This window comes from Aegilops tauschii, chromosome 7 (assembly GCF_002575655.3).
Source record: "Aegilops tauschii subsp. strangulata cultivar AL8/78 chromosome 7, Aet v6.0, whole genome shotgun sequence".
Taxonomy (NCBI): domain Eukaryota; kingdom Viridiplantae; phylum Streptophyta; class Magnoliopsida; order Poales; family Poaceae; genus Aegilops; species Aegilops tauschii.
In genome coordinates, this window is record NC_053041.3 from 53,568,677 (window position 1) to 53,584,381 (window position 15,705).

The following is a 15,705-nucleotide window of genomic DNA, read 5'->3' on the forward strand; positions in this document are numbered from 1 at the left end:
TTCGTTCGTTAGAGTCTGTTAGCGAGCGTTCGCTCGATAGTTTTTTCTTTTTCTTTTTATTTTCGGTTAGGGACCCATCCGTGAATATTTTATTTAGATATTAGTCCCTGAGTTTCAAACGATCACTACTTTTTACTCGTTTGTCCAAATTCAACAAAACCAACGCCCACTTCTTCGTTATGATCCCTTCTATCCAGTAAGACAACTTAAACATGTTTTTGAAAGTTTAAAATTTGTTTTCCAAACAGATTTGTATTCAAACTTCTTTTGTTCATAACTCGAGTTTTATAACTCCAATTTAGTTGATTCTTTTTGCAAATTGAAGCTCTTGACCTAAACTTTCTCATAAGGCCAAATTCACTTAATTTTGGTACTATTAGAAATTGTTTTCTGTTGCAAGAGTTATTTGCTTGGTTTTGAAGTTTTCCGAATTGTTCTTCGTTCTTTCCGATCTTTTGAGTGAGTGCTTATGTATGAAATTGCTTGCTCGCGATAGATTGACCGGAGTGTGACGAGTAGAACTATTAGGAGTTATGAGTGCAAATCATCTTCATCAACAGTACGAGGCAAGTTCACACTTTGATCATATCCCTTTCATACCCAGTTTTTATGCATTAGTTTCAACCCTCGAACACTGCATGGTTAGGACTTGATAACATATGGGTATTGGGAAGTAGTTGATGAGGTAGGAACCTATTGTCCTGCATTCAAACCTTGGGAGTTACTTCTACGTTATGCTCATACTGCTCTGCTGAGCTCGTAGACGTGGATTGGTTGAGTGATTCATGACAGATGTGAGAGTTATTATTTGATGGTTAACTTAAGGTGGCTACTTTAATACACATCTATGTGGAATGGTAGGGGCACCCAGGAGCACCCAGTGGTTTGCCCGGGCACCTGGAGAACCCAGTGCTTGCCCAAGGGGATCCTGGAGGACCCATGTGATCACCCTATGGAATGCCACCCAGGCTCAAAGGGATCATAAGATTATTCATGCTAGAAACTTTTGTGTGCAGCGACAAGCTATTATGTCCTCTAGCATAGTTGAGTATGTTGCATGACCTCTTTCAGTGGTGGGCTAGCAGATGTAGGGGAAAGTAGGTGTAACTGTCCACCCAGAGTAAAGAGTTAGTGCTTCTGAAAGACTGTGTCTCGGTCATCCGTTTCTCAAACACCATGTAGTGCGAGAAATCCGATGGAGGAGATCGAGTCTTGTGGGGAAAAGTGCGCAAACCTCTGCAGAGTGTACAAACTAATCGTGGTTAGCCGTGTCCCCGGTTATGGACAACTTGAGTATCTGGTTCTTGAATTATCATGTTGATCTCAACACTCTATTTAATTAATTTGATTGGGTTAATGATTATTATTTTGGGATTGAGTTGGAGGAACCTTCTCAATAATTTTTCCACCAATTTTGTAGTTAAATAAAATATATTCCTTTGATGTAGGGAAAAATTGGCTTTTCGCAAAAACATTATAACCATAGAGCCTCCACCAGCCAAATATGCATGTAGTGATAGCCTTCATTCATCATTGCTCTATGGTGTGAATTTGCCAGTACATTCGATGTACTGACCCTTTGTGGCTGCAACGTCTCATGTTGCAGGATCTTACGACGAGTAAGCGATACGTTAGGGTTACGAATTCTACACTCAACTTTGCCATTGGTGTTGATGGGAATCCACAACCTTGTTGTTACTTCCGCTATTTGGATTGAGGTAATAGTATTTACGCTGCTTTATACATGTGATTTACCTCTGTTATAAATCCTCGAGTACTGTGTGTGTCAGCATACCGATCCAGGGATGACACTTAAGCATAGAGACTTGATCGTCTGAGGTCGGGTCGCTACACCCGGTGGGGAGCATCATGGAATTGGCGATGGAGAAGGGTTGGTGATGATGAAGATCGAAGATCCCCCTCTCCGGAGCCCCAAACGGACTCCAGATCTGGCATCCCGATGAAGAAAAGGAGACGGCGGCGGCTTCGTCTCGTGGAACGCGATAATTCTTTCTCCCTGATTTTTTTCTGGAAAAATAAGATTTTATAGTGTCGGTTTCAGGGTCTGCGGGCCCACCAGGTGGGGACAACCCACTTGGGTGCGCCTGGAGGGGGCGCGCCCTGGTGAGTTGTGCCCACCCAGTTGCCCCCCTCCGGTGGTTCTTGGCTCCAGAAATTATCTTTTATTGTATAAAAAATTCTCGCAAATTTCCGTTCCATTCCGAGAACTTTTATTTCTGCACAAAAACAACACTATGATAGTTCTGCTGAAAACAACGTCAGTCCGGGTTAGTTCATTCAAATCATGCAAATTAGAGTCCAAAACAAGAGAAAAATCATTAAGAAAAGTAGATACGACGGAGACAAATCACTAAGTCACAAAATGATTTGCTTAACGAGATGAAAATAAAATGAATGATCGTGCTATTGGAGTTATAATTAGAGGAGAAAGAATGACTCGGGATCATCTATATCCTGAAGGTGATCATAAAAGATTGGATATATATCCAGCTTTCACATCATTGTCCACGAACGAGTCTGGACCAGCCCGCAAACAAATTTTTTCCCAATAAAAAGAGTTTTTGTTAACTGAAAATTAGCATCAAACTTTTCGTATTTTTCTTTTGACTAGCACAACACCCGTGCATTGCTACGGGCTATGCATATATAAATTAATTAAACAAATGATTAAGGTTTTCTGTAAGGTCAAAGCTCATTTGTTTTCAAAGGTACGGACGTGTTCGGACATCAAACGAACGCTTAGTAGGCTCTTCAAAATTCAACCGTATGTACATCCCGGGCTCCCCCAAATTTAGATCATATATGGGGGAGAAATGCAGTTGTTCGGACTATCCCCTTGTTATCCCCAACACATGGGACCAACACAAAAACCCCACCCCACAACATATCGCCCCCTTTTTCTCTCGGACCCTCCCTTTCTCACTCATTTTCCCGCCGTAGTGGGACATTTCTCGCTGGAGCCTCCTTCTTTAAAATCAAATAACACCCAGCTCACCTTCGTCATGCGTTGCAACAAATATGAAATTTTTCATATTTACTATATAATAAAATGGATTAAGCTAACACATACTATTGACACAAAATAATAATAAATAACTATAGAGATCAGTCTCAAAGGTCCATTCAACTTCGGAAATGCACACTGACATGGGATGTAAGTGGCAACCTGAATGTATTCCTAGACACCAATAAGCTCCACCTCCAGCTCAGATACCATTCATTGCTAGAAGGGATAATTGATGTTCTTCTCTTCCTCGTCCTTCCCCACATCTTCTACTCTCAGTCTCTTTGCCAACCCGTTTCGTTGACGCCAACATCAGCGCGTCTGTCAGCAACACCTCATCTTCTTCTTCCTCCTTCCTCGCCAGTTTTAATTCTCAATCCTACTTATTTTTTTATAATACTCTTTCTTTCTTGTTTCCCTTTATATTTTTGGAACACTCTTTCTATCTCCAACACCATGGACCACTTGGTCGCTTTAGTTCCTTTTTCCTTCTTATTCATGGAGCACTCTCCCTTTCAGCTATAGTATGAACCACCTTGCCAATCTAGTGTCGTGGTGTACCCATCCGCGAACGTTTCGGAAACCGTCAACATGTGGACATCCTGAAGAGTTGGTGGTCATCCATCTTGGTGAACGCTAGGTTGTCCATGTCGCGGGCGCATGGTGTCCGTTGTCCATGTTGGCAAATGGTGCTCGGCCATGTCGTTGAGAGCCTGTTGATTGTCCTTGCCGACGAGCGCTTTTAAAATGATTCAACGCGGTGAACTGGTTGCTTAATTAATTAATTACACAAATAATTAACAACCTACCTCATTCTTCGCATACCTGATTAATTGCCAACCAAATCGACTAATTACCCGCCTAATTGGAAAAAATATCTACTTCTAATTATCTATAGGCATAATTAAGTGTCTACCTAAACCATTAATTACATTAATGACTAAAATTTATTGGGTGCAAAAAATAATTTCTATTTAAATGGACCTGATTAATTGCATACATAATTAACCGTTAGTTACTTAATTACATTAATGGTTTTATTTCCAAATTGATTCAGCGCTTGATTTCCAAAATATTTTCGCATGAATGGCTGCTATGAATGACGACGACTGCCAAGTATTGCAGGACACATTTCCTTAACGAATTTCTTGACATTTGAATGGACACACCTGATTTGAGAATGTAGTCCGTGTGTCTCTGTGTATTAATGACAAGAAATATAATATGACCGTGTCCACGAACACATGTACGTGGTGGTATGACGACACGCCTTCCGTCCTGGCCGTCCTTGACGTCGTGATGCACGCCTTGGCATTCTCGAGTATCACGCAAGTGTTAGGCCCGGCCGTGACATCCTCCACGGTGTCGTGCACGGCGTCCTTCATAGAGGCGCGCGGATGCGTATGCCCACAAGTAAAAGATATTTTCTTTTGTTGTTTAGGAAACTTGTGATAGTCAATTAATAATGGAGATAATAATAATTACATAGTGCGCAGGTTTAATGATTTGTTATTGAGGAATATCTCATTTTGTTTTGGAAGGTTATCGAGTAAAATATTACGTCTATATTTTAGGAAGGTAATCTTAAATATATGGTGCGAGTTCTGAATTCTTAATTACCTATTTATTTACGTGATTGAATGAATTAGAACCTGCCAAAGTAAGCACAAAACAAGATATCTTCTTAATAAGATTTGGCATTTTAATGGAAAGAAGAAAAACCAGTTGGTGGAGGTGGTGGGAGGCGACAAATAAAAACCGGACAAAAATAAACCGTACCAGGCTACCAACTCCTTCATTAGAAGTAGAGATTTGTTTTGGAAGGTTATCGAGTAAAATATTACGTCTATATTTTAGGAAGGTAATCTTAAATATATGGTGCGAGTTCTGAATTCGTAATTACCTATTTTTTTACGTGATTGGAATAAATCAGAACCTGCCAAAGTAAACACGAAACAAGATATCTCCTCCAATAAGATTTGGCTTTTTAATGGAAAGAAGAAAAATCAGTTGATGTAGATGGTGGGAGGTGACGAATAAAAACCGGACGAAAATAAACCGTACCAGGCTATCAACTCATCTATTAGGAGTAGAGATATTTTGCGAGGGAGTGGGCATGTCAATACGTACGGAGCACGGGAGAACAATGCTTTGATGCATGCGTGCCATGGTGCTCAGATTTATGGCTACAAGTCTACGCAGAGCCGGAGGTGACTAGGGCGTGGGCGTGGGCCGGGGCGGGTGCGTAGGCCGGGGAGGGTGGGTGGGCGGAGTAGGATCTCGCGCAGTCGGCTGTCGCGAAGGTGACGGTGCCCTTGTCGAGGTCGTACCCGACGTGCATGTTCTGCTGTGCGATGTTCCCGATCAATGACGACCGAGCCGACGGCGCAATGGCCAAGCACAAGGTGTCCTTCTGCACCACCGCGAACGTGTTCAACGCCTTCAGCGTCACCGCCGCGCCGCCGCCCAGCCCCAGCTTCACGTCAGGGATCTTCGCCGCGATCTGCCCCTCCTTTAGCCCGGTCACGTTGTAGCACAGCGGCAGCTGGAGGTCCGCCGGCGGCGGGGCCTTCGGGAGCTTGATCCGCCCGGCCAGCTCCTTCACCAGTTTGTCTAGCAGCGCCTTGTTGAGGAACGTCAGCGTTGTGCCGGAGTCGACGATGGCGGGGGACTGCTGCGGCGCCGCGTAGGTCGCGTTGCCGACCTTGACGGACAGGAGGTCGATGGTGTAGTAGGACTTCACTCTGGACGGGATCAGCGGCGTCGTGGCCGCGCCCGGTTCCGTCACGGTGGCGCGGGCGCCGAAGTTGAGCAGGGAGGAGCCGTTGACGGAGTAGGGCACGAGGCAGTAGGAGAACCTCCGGCCGAGCGAGGCGTGCGTGCCGAGCTGCGTGACGAGGGAGAGGTTGGTGTTGCCGAGGCCGACGAGGCCGTCCCCGATGAAGGAGCCGACAAAGGTCGTGCCACAGCCGAAGTTGACGTCGGGCACGCGCGTCGTGCGGTCGCCGCGGCTGCCTGGGGCGTCGTCGGCGAAGGTGAATGTCTCGGTGGAGAGGAGGCCGCTCGTGGTGGAGCCCCCGCCATAGCCGTAGAAGTAGGCGCACTTGGAGTCGACGCAGAAGGTTTCATGGAGCTCGCGGCACGCGCCGGAGTCGCAGCCCACGGGGCTGTACGTCTTGGACTTGGAGGGGTCGAACACGACGCCCGGCGGGGGTGGGGGCGAGGGCGCGTCACCGGCGAACGCCGGGCCAGGACCGTGGGGCCCCTTCTTGCTGCAATTGAGCCAGACGAGGTCGCTGCCGGTGTCGGCGATGGCGAGCAGACGGGTGGGCGGCGTGCCCACGTTCTAGGCCATCAGGTACTCGAACGGCGTGGAGGTGAGCTCGGACACGACGCCGTGGGCCCACGGTGCGTCGGCGCGGGCGTAGGAGCGCGCGAGCGCCTTGGCCACCCGGCCGTACGCGGTGAGCGAAGGGTCGTGGAACGGCGACCCGACGGAGTCGCGGTGGATGAACTCCACGCTGAACCCATCGCCGCCGTCCGCCGTGCAAGCGCACAGCTGAGCCGTGAGGACGACGCCGACGAGCAGGAGAGCACGAGATACCCTCGTCGTCGCAGCCATTGCGACCAACTGGAGTCTGGAACTCAACTCCCAAGGATTGGTTGCTGCTGGTGCTGTGCAGGGTAGAGAAATATAAATAGGGGAATTTGCCTAAGTTAATTGTTGACGAATATTTGCCAGCCCGCTGCGTAACTATACTCAATTAATTAGCTTCTGCACCACGCATGGAATTAGGGGTAGATTCTACGTATTGGAGAGCTGCAGAGGAGGAGGAGATCATCTTGTGCGTGAAACTGAAGATTTTGTAATTAATTCGTGCTAAAAGTGGTGAGTGGCTACTTCCAAGAAGTGATTGATTGGCAGTATACATGTCACCCGCTACCCGGCAATGGACCCCAATAGCCAGCGAACGTTTGCCGGGAGGGATGACATTTGTGAACTTTTTTGTTTCTTCAAAGACACATGGCATTTTCTTCAAAACAACATGACAATTACTTTAGAGGATGATACTTTCTTCTAAAAACTAACACTGTTTGATCTCGCGTAGCAACTAAAACTACAAGTAAAATACGTTTGTTTGTCATCACCTTCCCAAGGAACGTTCAGTCGATAACATTACCGCCCGGCAAAAATGTTACTAACGGAAAATCTTTGAGAAACGACAACGGATTAAACAGACATTTATTTTCTCCTTATTAAGCTTCTTTTTGTTCTACGCCTCAGTCATTCCATCCCATCACTTTTCAGAAAAATTGTTATCTGCTGGAGGGAATGAAATTTTGCTCAAATCTATATATTATACTCCCTCCATTCCAAAATGTAGTGCGCCCGTGTTTTTCGAGATTTAAGTTTGACCATAAATTTAACAAACGTCGGCGACTCTGGTGAAGGAAAAATTATACCACTGATCTCCCGTCGCAGTCGCCGATGTTGGTTAAATTTATTGTCAAATTTAAATCTCAAAAAGCATGGGCGCACTACATTATGAAATTGAGAGAGTACAAGTTATCCCCACCTATGCCATGTCCGTCTTTAAAATTCCTACAAAAAAATTGCAATGGAATCATTGATGCGGTGTCGCAATTTTGGTGGGGAGATGAGGACAATCAAAAGAGGATGCATTGGATGGCTTGGTAGAAGATGTCTGTTCCAAAAAATCAAGGAGGTCTGGGATTTCGGGATATTCATTGTTTCAATCTAGCATTACTAGCTAAACAAGCATGGCGTCTCCTTGATAATACGGATTCTCTGTGTGCCTCTAAATATTTTCCTGATGTCGATTTGATGAATGCAAGCTTAAAAGGGGCTCTTCTTTTACGTGGAAAAGTATTATGGCGGGATTTAACTCACTAAAAAATGGTTATATCTAGTGAAATGGAAATGGACAGAATATCGATATTTGGAAAGATGCATATATCTCGAGTTGTGCGAATAGGAAAATTGTTATTCATAGATGAGGGCACCTAGTCACAAATTTCTGGGATGAAGATTTGGTGGGGCAAACACTATGGCCAACTGATGCTCAAAGAGTTCTAGCTATCCCTCTCTCTATACATAATGTGTCGAATTTCATTGCTTGGAGCTATACAGAATGGTTTGTTCACTGTTTGCTCAGCTTATTTGGAAGAATGGAATCATCAACATGGGAAAATTTGGCAATATACAAATGGCACGGGTAGAACCAATGTTAACCCTGTCTAGTGTAAGATTTGGAAACTTTTGTGAGCGGCAAAGGTAAAGATTGTTTTTGGCATATGTTACATGGAACTCTCCCCTGCCGTGTTACGGTTGTAAATAGACACATGAAAGTTCCACCAATCTGCCCGGCATGTTCGAATGGGCCAGAAGATACAAAGCACATTCTGTTTCTTTGTCAGGAAGTGAAGGAGGTTGGATAAGTTGGGGATGAATGAGGTGATTAAAAAAAGTGTGTTCTATTGATCGTGCGGGTGAGGCGGTACTTGCATTCTTACTCCTTATGCCAGACCAGGACCTATCTAAATTGGAATTCCATAATGTACACGAAATGATCGCTACAACCGCGTGATATCTACGGTGGGATAGAGGTAAGTCCATGAGGGAAAGATCCAAGATGCATACCACACATCCATGGGGGTCCAGGCTATAACGACTAATTTTGTTAAAGCTTACTCCCCTAATGCGACCAGTAAACGAGGGCGATGGAGTAAACCTCCTATGGGTTTTGTTAAGCTGAATGTTGTGCATCTTCTGATCATGACCAGCACAGGGGCACAGCCGGAGCTGTCGTTAGAGATGATAAAGGAAATTTCATCATCGGTGGAAATTGGAAGATTGATTGGTGTGTGGATGTTTCGATAGCAGAAGCTTTGGCTCTAAGGTTTGGCTTATCTCTGGCACAAAAGGCGGGATGCAATCGTCTGATAATAAACTCTGCTAAAATGGAAGTCATCGACACAATGAAGAATTGAGGACAATCTGCGGGAGCGGCGGCAGCTGTTTTTGGTGACTGCTATTTTTTGGCTTGTGATTTTCCTCTCACTAATTTTGAACACTGTAATAGGGAAGGGAACAAGGTTGCTCATGAACTGGCTAGGTTAGCGAGAGTTTCCACAACAAATGAGTGGTTTGAAAAGCCTATGGGTGATATTGTAACTTTTCTTATAGACGATGTAACTGTTATTTCAAATGAATAAAGTTGTTAATTTTGAAAAAACAAACATCATGTGTTTTTTTCTTCACTACAGAAATATGTTAACTTGTGACCTTCTCTCAGTGACCCTGAAAGAAATAGTCATAATTCTACAACCATTTAGACCCAATTGGTCGTAAGCTGTATGGGAGGGCCAAAACCCTAAACCATAATGACCATACTGGTAAAGAAGTTCGCAATTGCCTTACACGAAATGGTCGCAAAGCAAACAACACTGTCCCACAGCCTTATTTCTATCTACTTAGAGCATCTCCAATAGAAGATGCAAATTTGGAGATGTAAACAGGAGATGTAAATTTTTACATCTTCAAAAAGTGTTTTTTGCATCTCCAAAAAAGGGCCAACTCCAACAGAGGATACAAAATGGATATGTAAAATTGCAACTCCAATACGTGATGCAAAATGGAGATGTAAAAACTAGTGGGTGGCTGCTAAATCGGGGTGGCGGCTGTGGGGACGGCAACAGTGCGGCGGCATCGGGGCGGCGGCTGAGAAGCGTCGGAGGGGCGGCGGGGGTGGCGAATATGTGCGCGGCGGCGCGTATCAGGGCGGCGGAGTAGCGGCATTTCAAGGTGGAGAGAGGAGGAGGAACGGCGACGGAGGTGGAGGAGGGCCTCTTTGGCCGGAGGAGGAAGCTACGGCCGCCGCCGACAACCAATCACCCGCCGCGGCCGCGTTCGGCTTTGAAATTTTGGCCGGCCGAGGTTGGTTCGCCATCGAGTTGAGCCCCGCCATTTACCACTTCAGACCTCCACCTATGAACGACATGCAGCTTCATTCGGCAGTTATGCGTAGAGGTGGGCCTAGAAGCCCTCTTCGGCCTAAGAGGGGTGCAAGAGATGATTTTCGGCCTGAGCTGCAACGAAGAGCCCATATTCGGCCCCTATACATGGACAAACTCGCTCTTTGGCCTGACTGCAAATGAAGAGTACCTCTTCGGCCGACACGCAGCCGGCGGGGTCATAGTCTCATAGAAATGCAATTTCTGAAATAGATACTATAGTTTTGAGATTTCTTAAAAATAAATAAAATATACTCCCTCCATTCCCTTATACAAGGCCACTATGAAAAATACATTTTGCATCTATATAAGGCCACTAATAACCGAGGCAAAATTTAATGATGTTTTCTCGTACTAGCAACTTGTTTAATGCTTGCATGCATGTAGTCATAATAACACTGTGCTGCTTCCTTCTTATTCCTCCTTGCATGCATGCGTGCGTATTAATGATCCCAGTTAACAAGAAAAAAAGTTAGTTTGCCAAGTAGTCATTAAATTTACCTAGATACCTGTAATTTGAGTTTGTGGCCTTGTATAAGGGAATGAAGGGAGTACATACTTTGAGGCAATACAATCCATTAACGGTGTCGCAAAGGGCGCATCCTAGCGCCAGCCACCGCATCGATTTTTACTGTGCTAGCGATAGAAAAAAAAAGGAGTAAAAAGGGTGGATGCTACCGAGCGGAGACACAATTGAGCCAGACCTAGCCTGGGGTCTCCGCACCAGCCCCTTCTCTCTTTGACGGCGCCGCCTCCTCAACTCTCTCTCGATTCCCTTCGCGCCGCCGCACCTGCTCCGGGCCCCTCCTCTTCCCGGCTTCCCCGTGCCGTCGGCCTCCCTCGTCGGTCGTCGCTCCGAGTCGCGGACCTCCTCGCCGCGGTTGCAGTGGCCGAACAAGATGAAGAGGAGCTGCAGAGTCGGGTCCATGCAGCGGCCTCCTCCCCGCGGAGGTCAGAAGATGAAGATGTGCTCTTCCATGGTGTCGAGAGGAGGAGGCGCTTCTCCTGCCAGATCAGTGGCCATCACGTCTCCATCGACGTCGCCGAGCTCCATGGCTTCCTCGCCTCCTTCTCAGGCGGGCGATGGTGCACGATATGGCCAGCAGGCCAGGTGTGACCTGCGCAAGCAGCACCACTGATGAGGCACATGTTGTGGGCTAGCAGCGATTGGAGGGGACGCCGTTGCAGATCCTCATTGTTTCTCTGGGAGAGGAGCTCGTCGACGATCTATTTTTCCCCATAGATTCGCGATGGAGGTGCTCGAGGAGGAGCTTCTTCTCTAGACGCCATGCAAATTGTCAAGGTGTGCCTCCGCTCCCCCTCCCCCTCCCCTGTAGGTGTTGGATGATGGTTTGACATTTAATCTTCAGAGTCTTAACTCCTTGATTCCCCCTGTACTTCGGATTCCGCAGGAGAGGAACACGCCGCTGAAGAACTCGGCATGGAGGATCTGAAACCTCACAAGGAAGAAGGAGGTGATCTCTTTCTCTTTGGACTGTAGCCTAATTGTGTGAGATTCTATTTGGTTGGGTTAGTTTTAGATGATTCTGGGCAAAGAAGTTTGCTAGCTTTTCAAACTTTGGTTGCTTAAAAAAATTATCGCTAAAATGTTAGGTTATGTATATGGGCAAAAGATTTAGGTTATGTTCTACCTATCTCCCAGTTCATTTTTGGAGCCAAGTGTTTCCTAGAGGGTGCTGATGATGCATGCTATGTAGTCTGAATCTCCCTTGAAAATAACCATGAAAATCTATCCAAGTTTTTTCTTTAATGTGCAAGGCGAGCAGGCGGGGAATTACTCACCAGTAGCAAAGCTAAGAAATGCACAGACACAAACAACATCCAGTAAACCTGCGCCCGGGCAGTATCCGCATCTGCATCTTTGGCCTCTTACCCGTTTACTGTGTGGGTGACGTCGGGACCACACCATTAAGTGTGTCTGGTATACTTTTGGTAAATCATATTTGCAATATGCCAATATCATCAAAATTATGTTTGTTCTATGTCAGTAATTTAATTCTCATAGAAATAAAGTTCCGATTCATGTACTGACAAAATGTGTATGGCATACTATGTTCAGGTGAACCATTGTTTAACACGGATATGCACAGGCGTGTGGATGTGCACTGCCCCTGAATGTGAAGAGCTATTCAAGATGTTGCATTTTTGGTGGAGTTCAATGCATCGGCTAGAGGAGGATGCCGCGACAGGTTAAACTCCTCTGCCGTTGCAGAGCAGTCCACTGTGCCGTCACCGTCATCCTTGCCTTCGAGCCATCTGTGACGCTGTCGCCATCGCTTAGCCCTTCGCCGCGGGGGACACATAGATGGGTGAGGATGCCAGTAGGAAGCAGCAGCTCGCCGTTTCCTTGGTCCCCGCCAACGCCAAGCGAGAAGAGAAGGTGAGATCGAATCCGTCTGGTCTTATTCTGGTTATCACTGCTTGGTTCATTCAACAACATTTTGATGCCTTCCAATATGATTTTCAAAATTGTATCAATTTAGGTTTATATGTACCATTTGTATAAATTATTCACATCGTCTTTAAGTGGATTGTTGAAGAGGCAGCCAAATGTATTGAGCCAAGATAGTAACACATAGCATAAACTGTGTTGCCTTTTGTATTAATGGATTATTCTCCTCCGGGCATATACAAAGTACACAGGAGGTGTTAGTTTGTTAGAATAACCTGACTGTCAGAAGTGCATGCGACTTATACTGAAATTTTGCTTATCTGAGGGCTTTAATACTTTCCTAACTCTGCTCCGCACTGATAGAGATTTCTCTTCCCTTGTATCTCTCACCCTTTGTCCCTTCTCAGTTTCTTTCCTGATGCAACATACCATATATAATTTGAGACCTACCCAGGCTTGAGCAGCATGCCATGGCCATTTGGTTTCCCAAAGGGAGCCTTTTTATTCTTTTTCTGTAATACCATGAACATATCTGAATGTTTGCATTGGTTCTAGCTGATGCTTAATTTTTCTAATGTATTCACGACTGAATAAGCCCACGCATACATACTCGTGTATCTGATATTGTATTCTGGTCCTTTCTCTGTCATTGATTTTGAACATGTATATGCAGTACTGACAGGATGGATTAATAGATATGTTGGACCTATGCATTTTGTATTATCTAACGTTTGTGATTCTTTTTGCTATTCAGCTTATTTGTTTGCGGTGATTGTAATTGACACGCAGTAGCAAGTCGGGCATATGAAAGGTATCAACAGTGGACAAGATGATGACTCCAATCGATTTGGTGTGGAAGCATGACAAATTGATAAATGTTGGAAAATATCAGATCACAAAGCTAGAGGTGATCATTCTGTTCTTTACTTGCGAATCTCTGTTCCTTACTAGCTCAGGGAACTTGCACCAAACAAACAGATTGATGATCTTGCAAACCTCTGGTCAGTTTCGCTTGATTCCATTGGGACTTCAGAATTCTGTCATCAAATTTATCCCTAATTTAAATTAGCTCTCTTGCACCGATCCATAAATTAGTTGGCTTAGTCGGTAACTTAGTAGTATGATAAGTTTCAGCATGTTCTTTATGCCCCGTCACCGCTGCCATTTCATATTTCTTGAATGCCAAGAAAGAAGTGTGATTAATAAGACCTCACCCAAAGTTAAATCTGAGTATAAAAGTTGTCAATTACCACAAGGAAATGTTGGCCTGATGATTGATGCTAGCTGTGGTTAGATCAAAGTATGATATCTTCTTGTACCTACTGTTGATGTCCAAATGATATGTCCTTGGGCATATGATGAAGCTAGACCTGACTCTCGTTTTTTTCTTTGTGAATAAGCTAGACCCGACTTAATCTATGATGTTATCCAAGATGATATTGTTTGATAGAAACCTGAGTGTGTATCACAATCACAAAGCCAACAAAAAAGATTTTATCTGCCAGGTGTCATGAAAACAAGCTCACATAGAAGAACAGTCCTTCTATCTCTTTGTAATTATATATTTACAGATGATAAGGATCGTATACTTGTCCTTATTGTTGCTTTGTATTGTTTGTACAGTGCTCGCCCTTGATGTAACGGTTCAACACAGCATCGCTAATTGCATTTGTGCCTAATTGCCTTTACATGCCACTAAATTTGTACCCAGTATATGAATGGAGCCTCTCTTTCCATGTGTATAACCAATTCGTCAGCATAGTACTACTGCCCGACTGAGCATTTCTGTGCCAAGGTATCATCTGCAGTGTCATGTCTGTGTTCTGTCTAAATAGCATGCGATGCTTTACATTGGCATCAGAAAGTCCACTTCAATACCATTTTTTGGCTGCTTTATAGTATTAGTACTACTATTTTTCTTTTGTAATCATGGATTTGCAATTGACAGAAGCTGCAAATTGTGATATGTTGCCTTGTGGTTAAGTTTTTATAAGAAAATAGTTAGTAATTGTGAATTTCTTCATTCTCAATATTTTTGGCACATGCTGGAAAAAAAACATTGGGTGGTTATCTTAAACTTTGTTTCCGTTGGCATCCTGTGAGTGCCCCAACAGATAGAATGTTCCTTTTTTTTTCCTATATACCCATTACAGTGGTACGTATCCTTCATTACAAAGAGCCAGTTTGTCGTTGCAGTGTTTTTCTATTCACTTAAATCTATACATAGTTAGATGTCTTTCCCGATGTGCAAAACTCGATGGATGGCACATAAATTGCTTGTTTAACAGATGGAATTCAGGGATTAATGGCATTCATTATATTGATTATAATGCTCTGTACATATACATTACACATATGCTAACTGCAGTAGCCACAGAGTGGTTGGTGAGTGCGAAATAGAGTGCAATGCACGCGCCAGCATGATCAGATCATTGGTAGATCAATTTCGAAGCCTGGCTGATGAATGACCAGCTTATATGGTTCTGTTGTTGTAGGCTGAAGTTTTCTTTCTTGGGCAACTAAGACAGAAGAACCTGGTGAAATTGGTTGGGTAGTGCTACGAGCACGAACACCGGATGTTGGTGTACAAATTCATGAGCGTTGGGAGCCTTGAGACGCACCTCTTCAGAAGTGAGTTCTTCACCGCTTTCTGCTGTCAATTGATCATTCCAAGAATTAGTATGTTTGGTGGTTCTTGAGACCAACAAGATAAAGAAAAATGTTACTCTCTCCAATACAAAATAAGCGTTGTGGTTTTAATTAAAATTTGAACTAAAACCATGACACTTACTATGGATTTGAGGGAGTAATTCAGAATTCTGAGCACGTACGAGTGTCATCTGGTCCATAGATGATGAACTGTTCTTGTCCCCTTAACTTTCTTTTCCATAAGTCACAAGTCAAGAGGATAGCTGAGCTCTCTCTCCCTTCCAAAGGGACTACACTTTCTCTTTCTAAAATCAGATGAATGTAGATATTCGATATTTACTAAAAAGGGATACTGGATATTTTGGATTGAAAATTTACTTGTCCGACCAGCTTCTTGGTACTTGCAAGTTAGTACAACTCTTGGTCAATGTGGAGGAGGAAACTGACCTGAAACATCCTATTTCCTTCACGTATAAATGGCTCCCTCCTGCGGATGATAAGGATGAAGATCGCCGTCAGCCCAAGGGCCTTAACTTTCTCCATGACGCCAACCTGCCGGTGATCTACAAGCAGGCCTCCAACA

General features: G+C 44.5%; 1 pseudogene; it reads right to left on the minus strand.

Annotated features, from left to right (window-relative positions):
* Positions 1-5,219: 5,219 nt before the first annotated feature.
* LOC109768014 (aspartic proteinase CDR1-like) lies at positions 5,220-6,647 on the minus strand (annotated as a pseudogene).
* Positions 6,648-15,705: the final 9,058 nt, after the last annotated feature.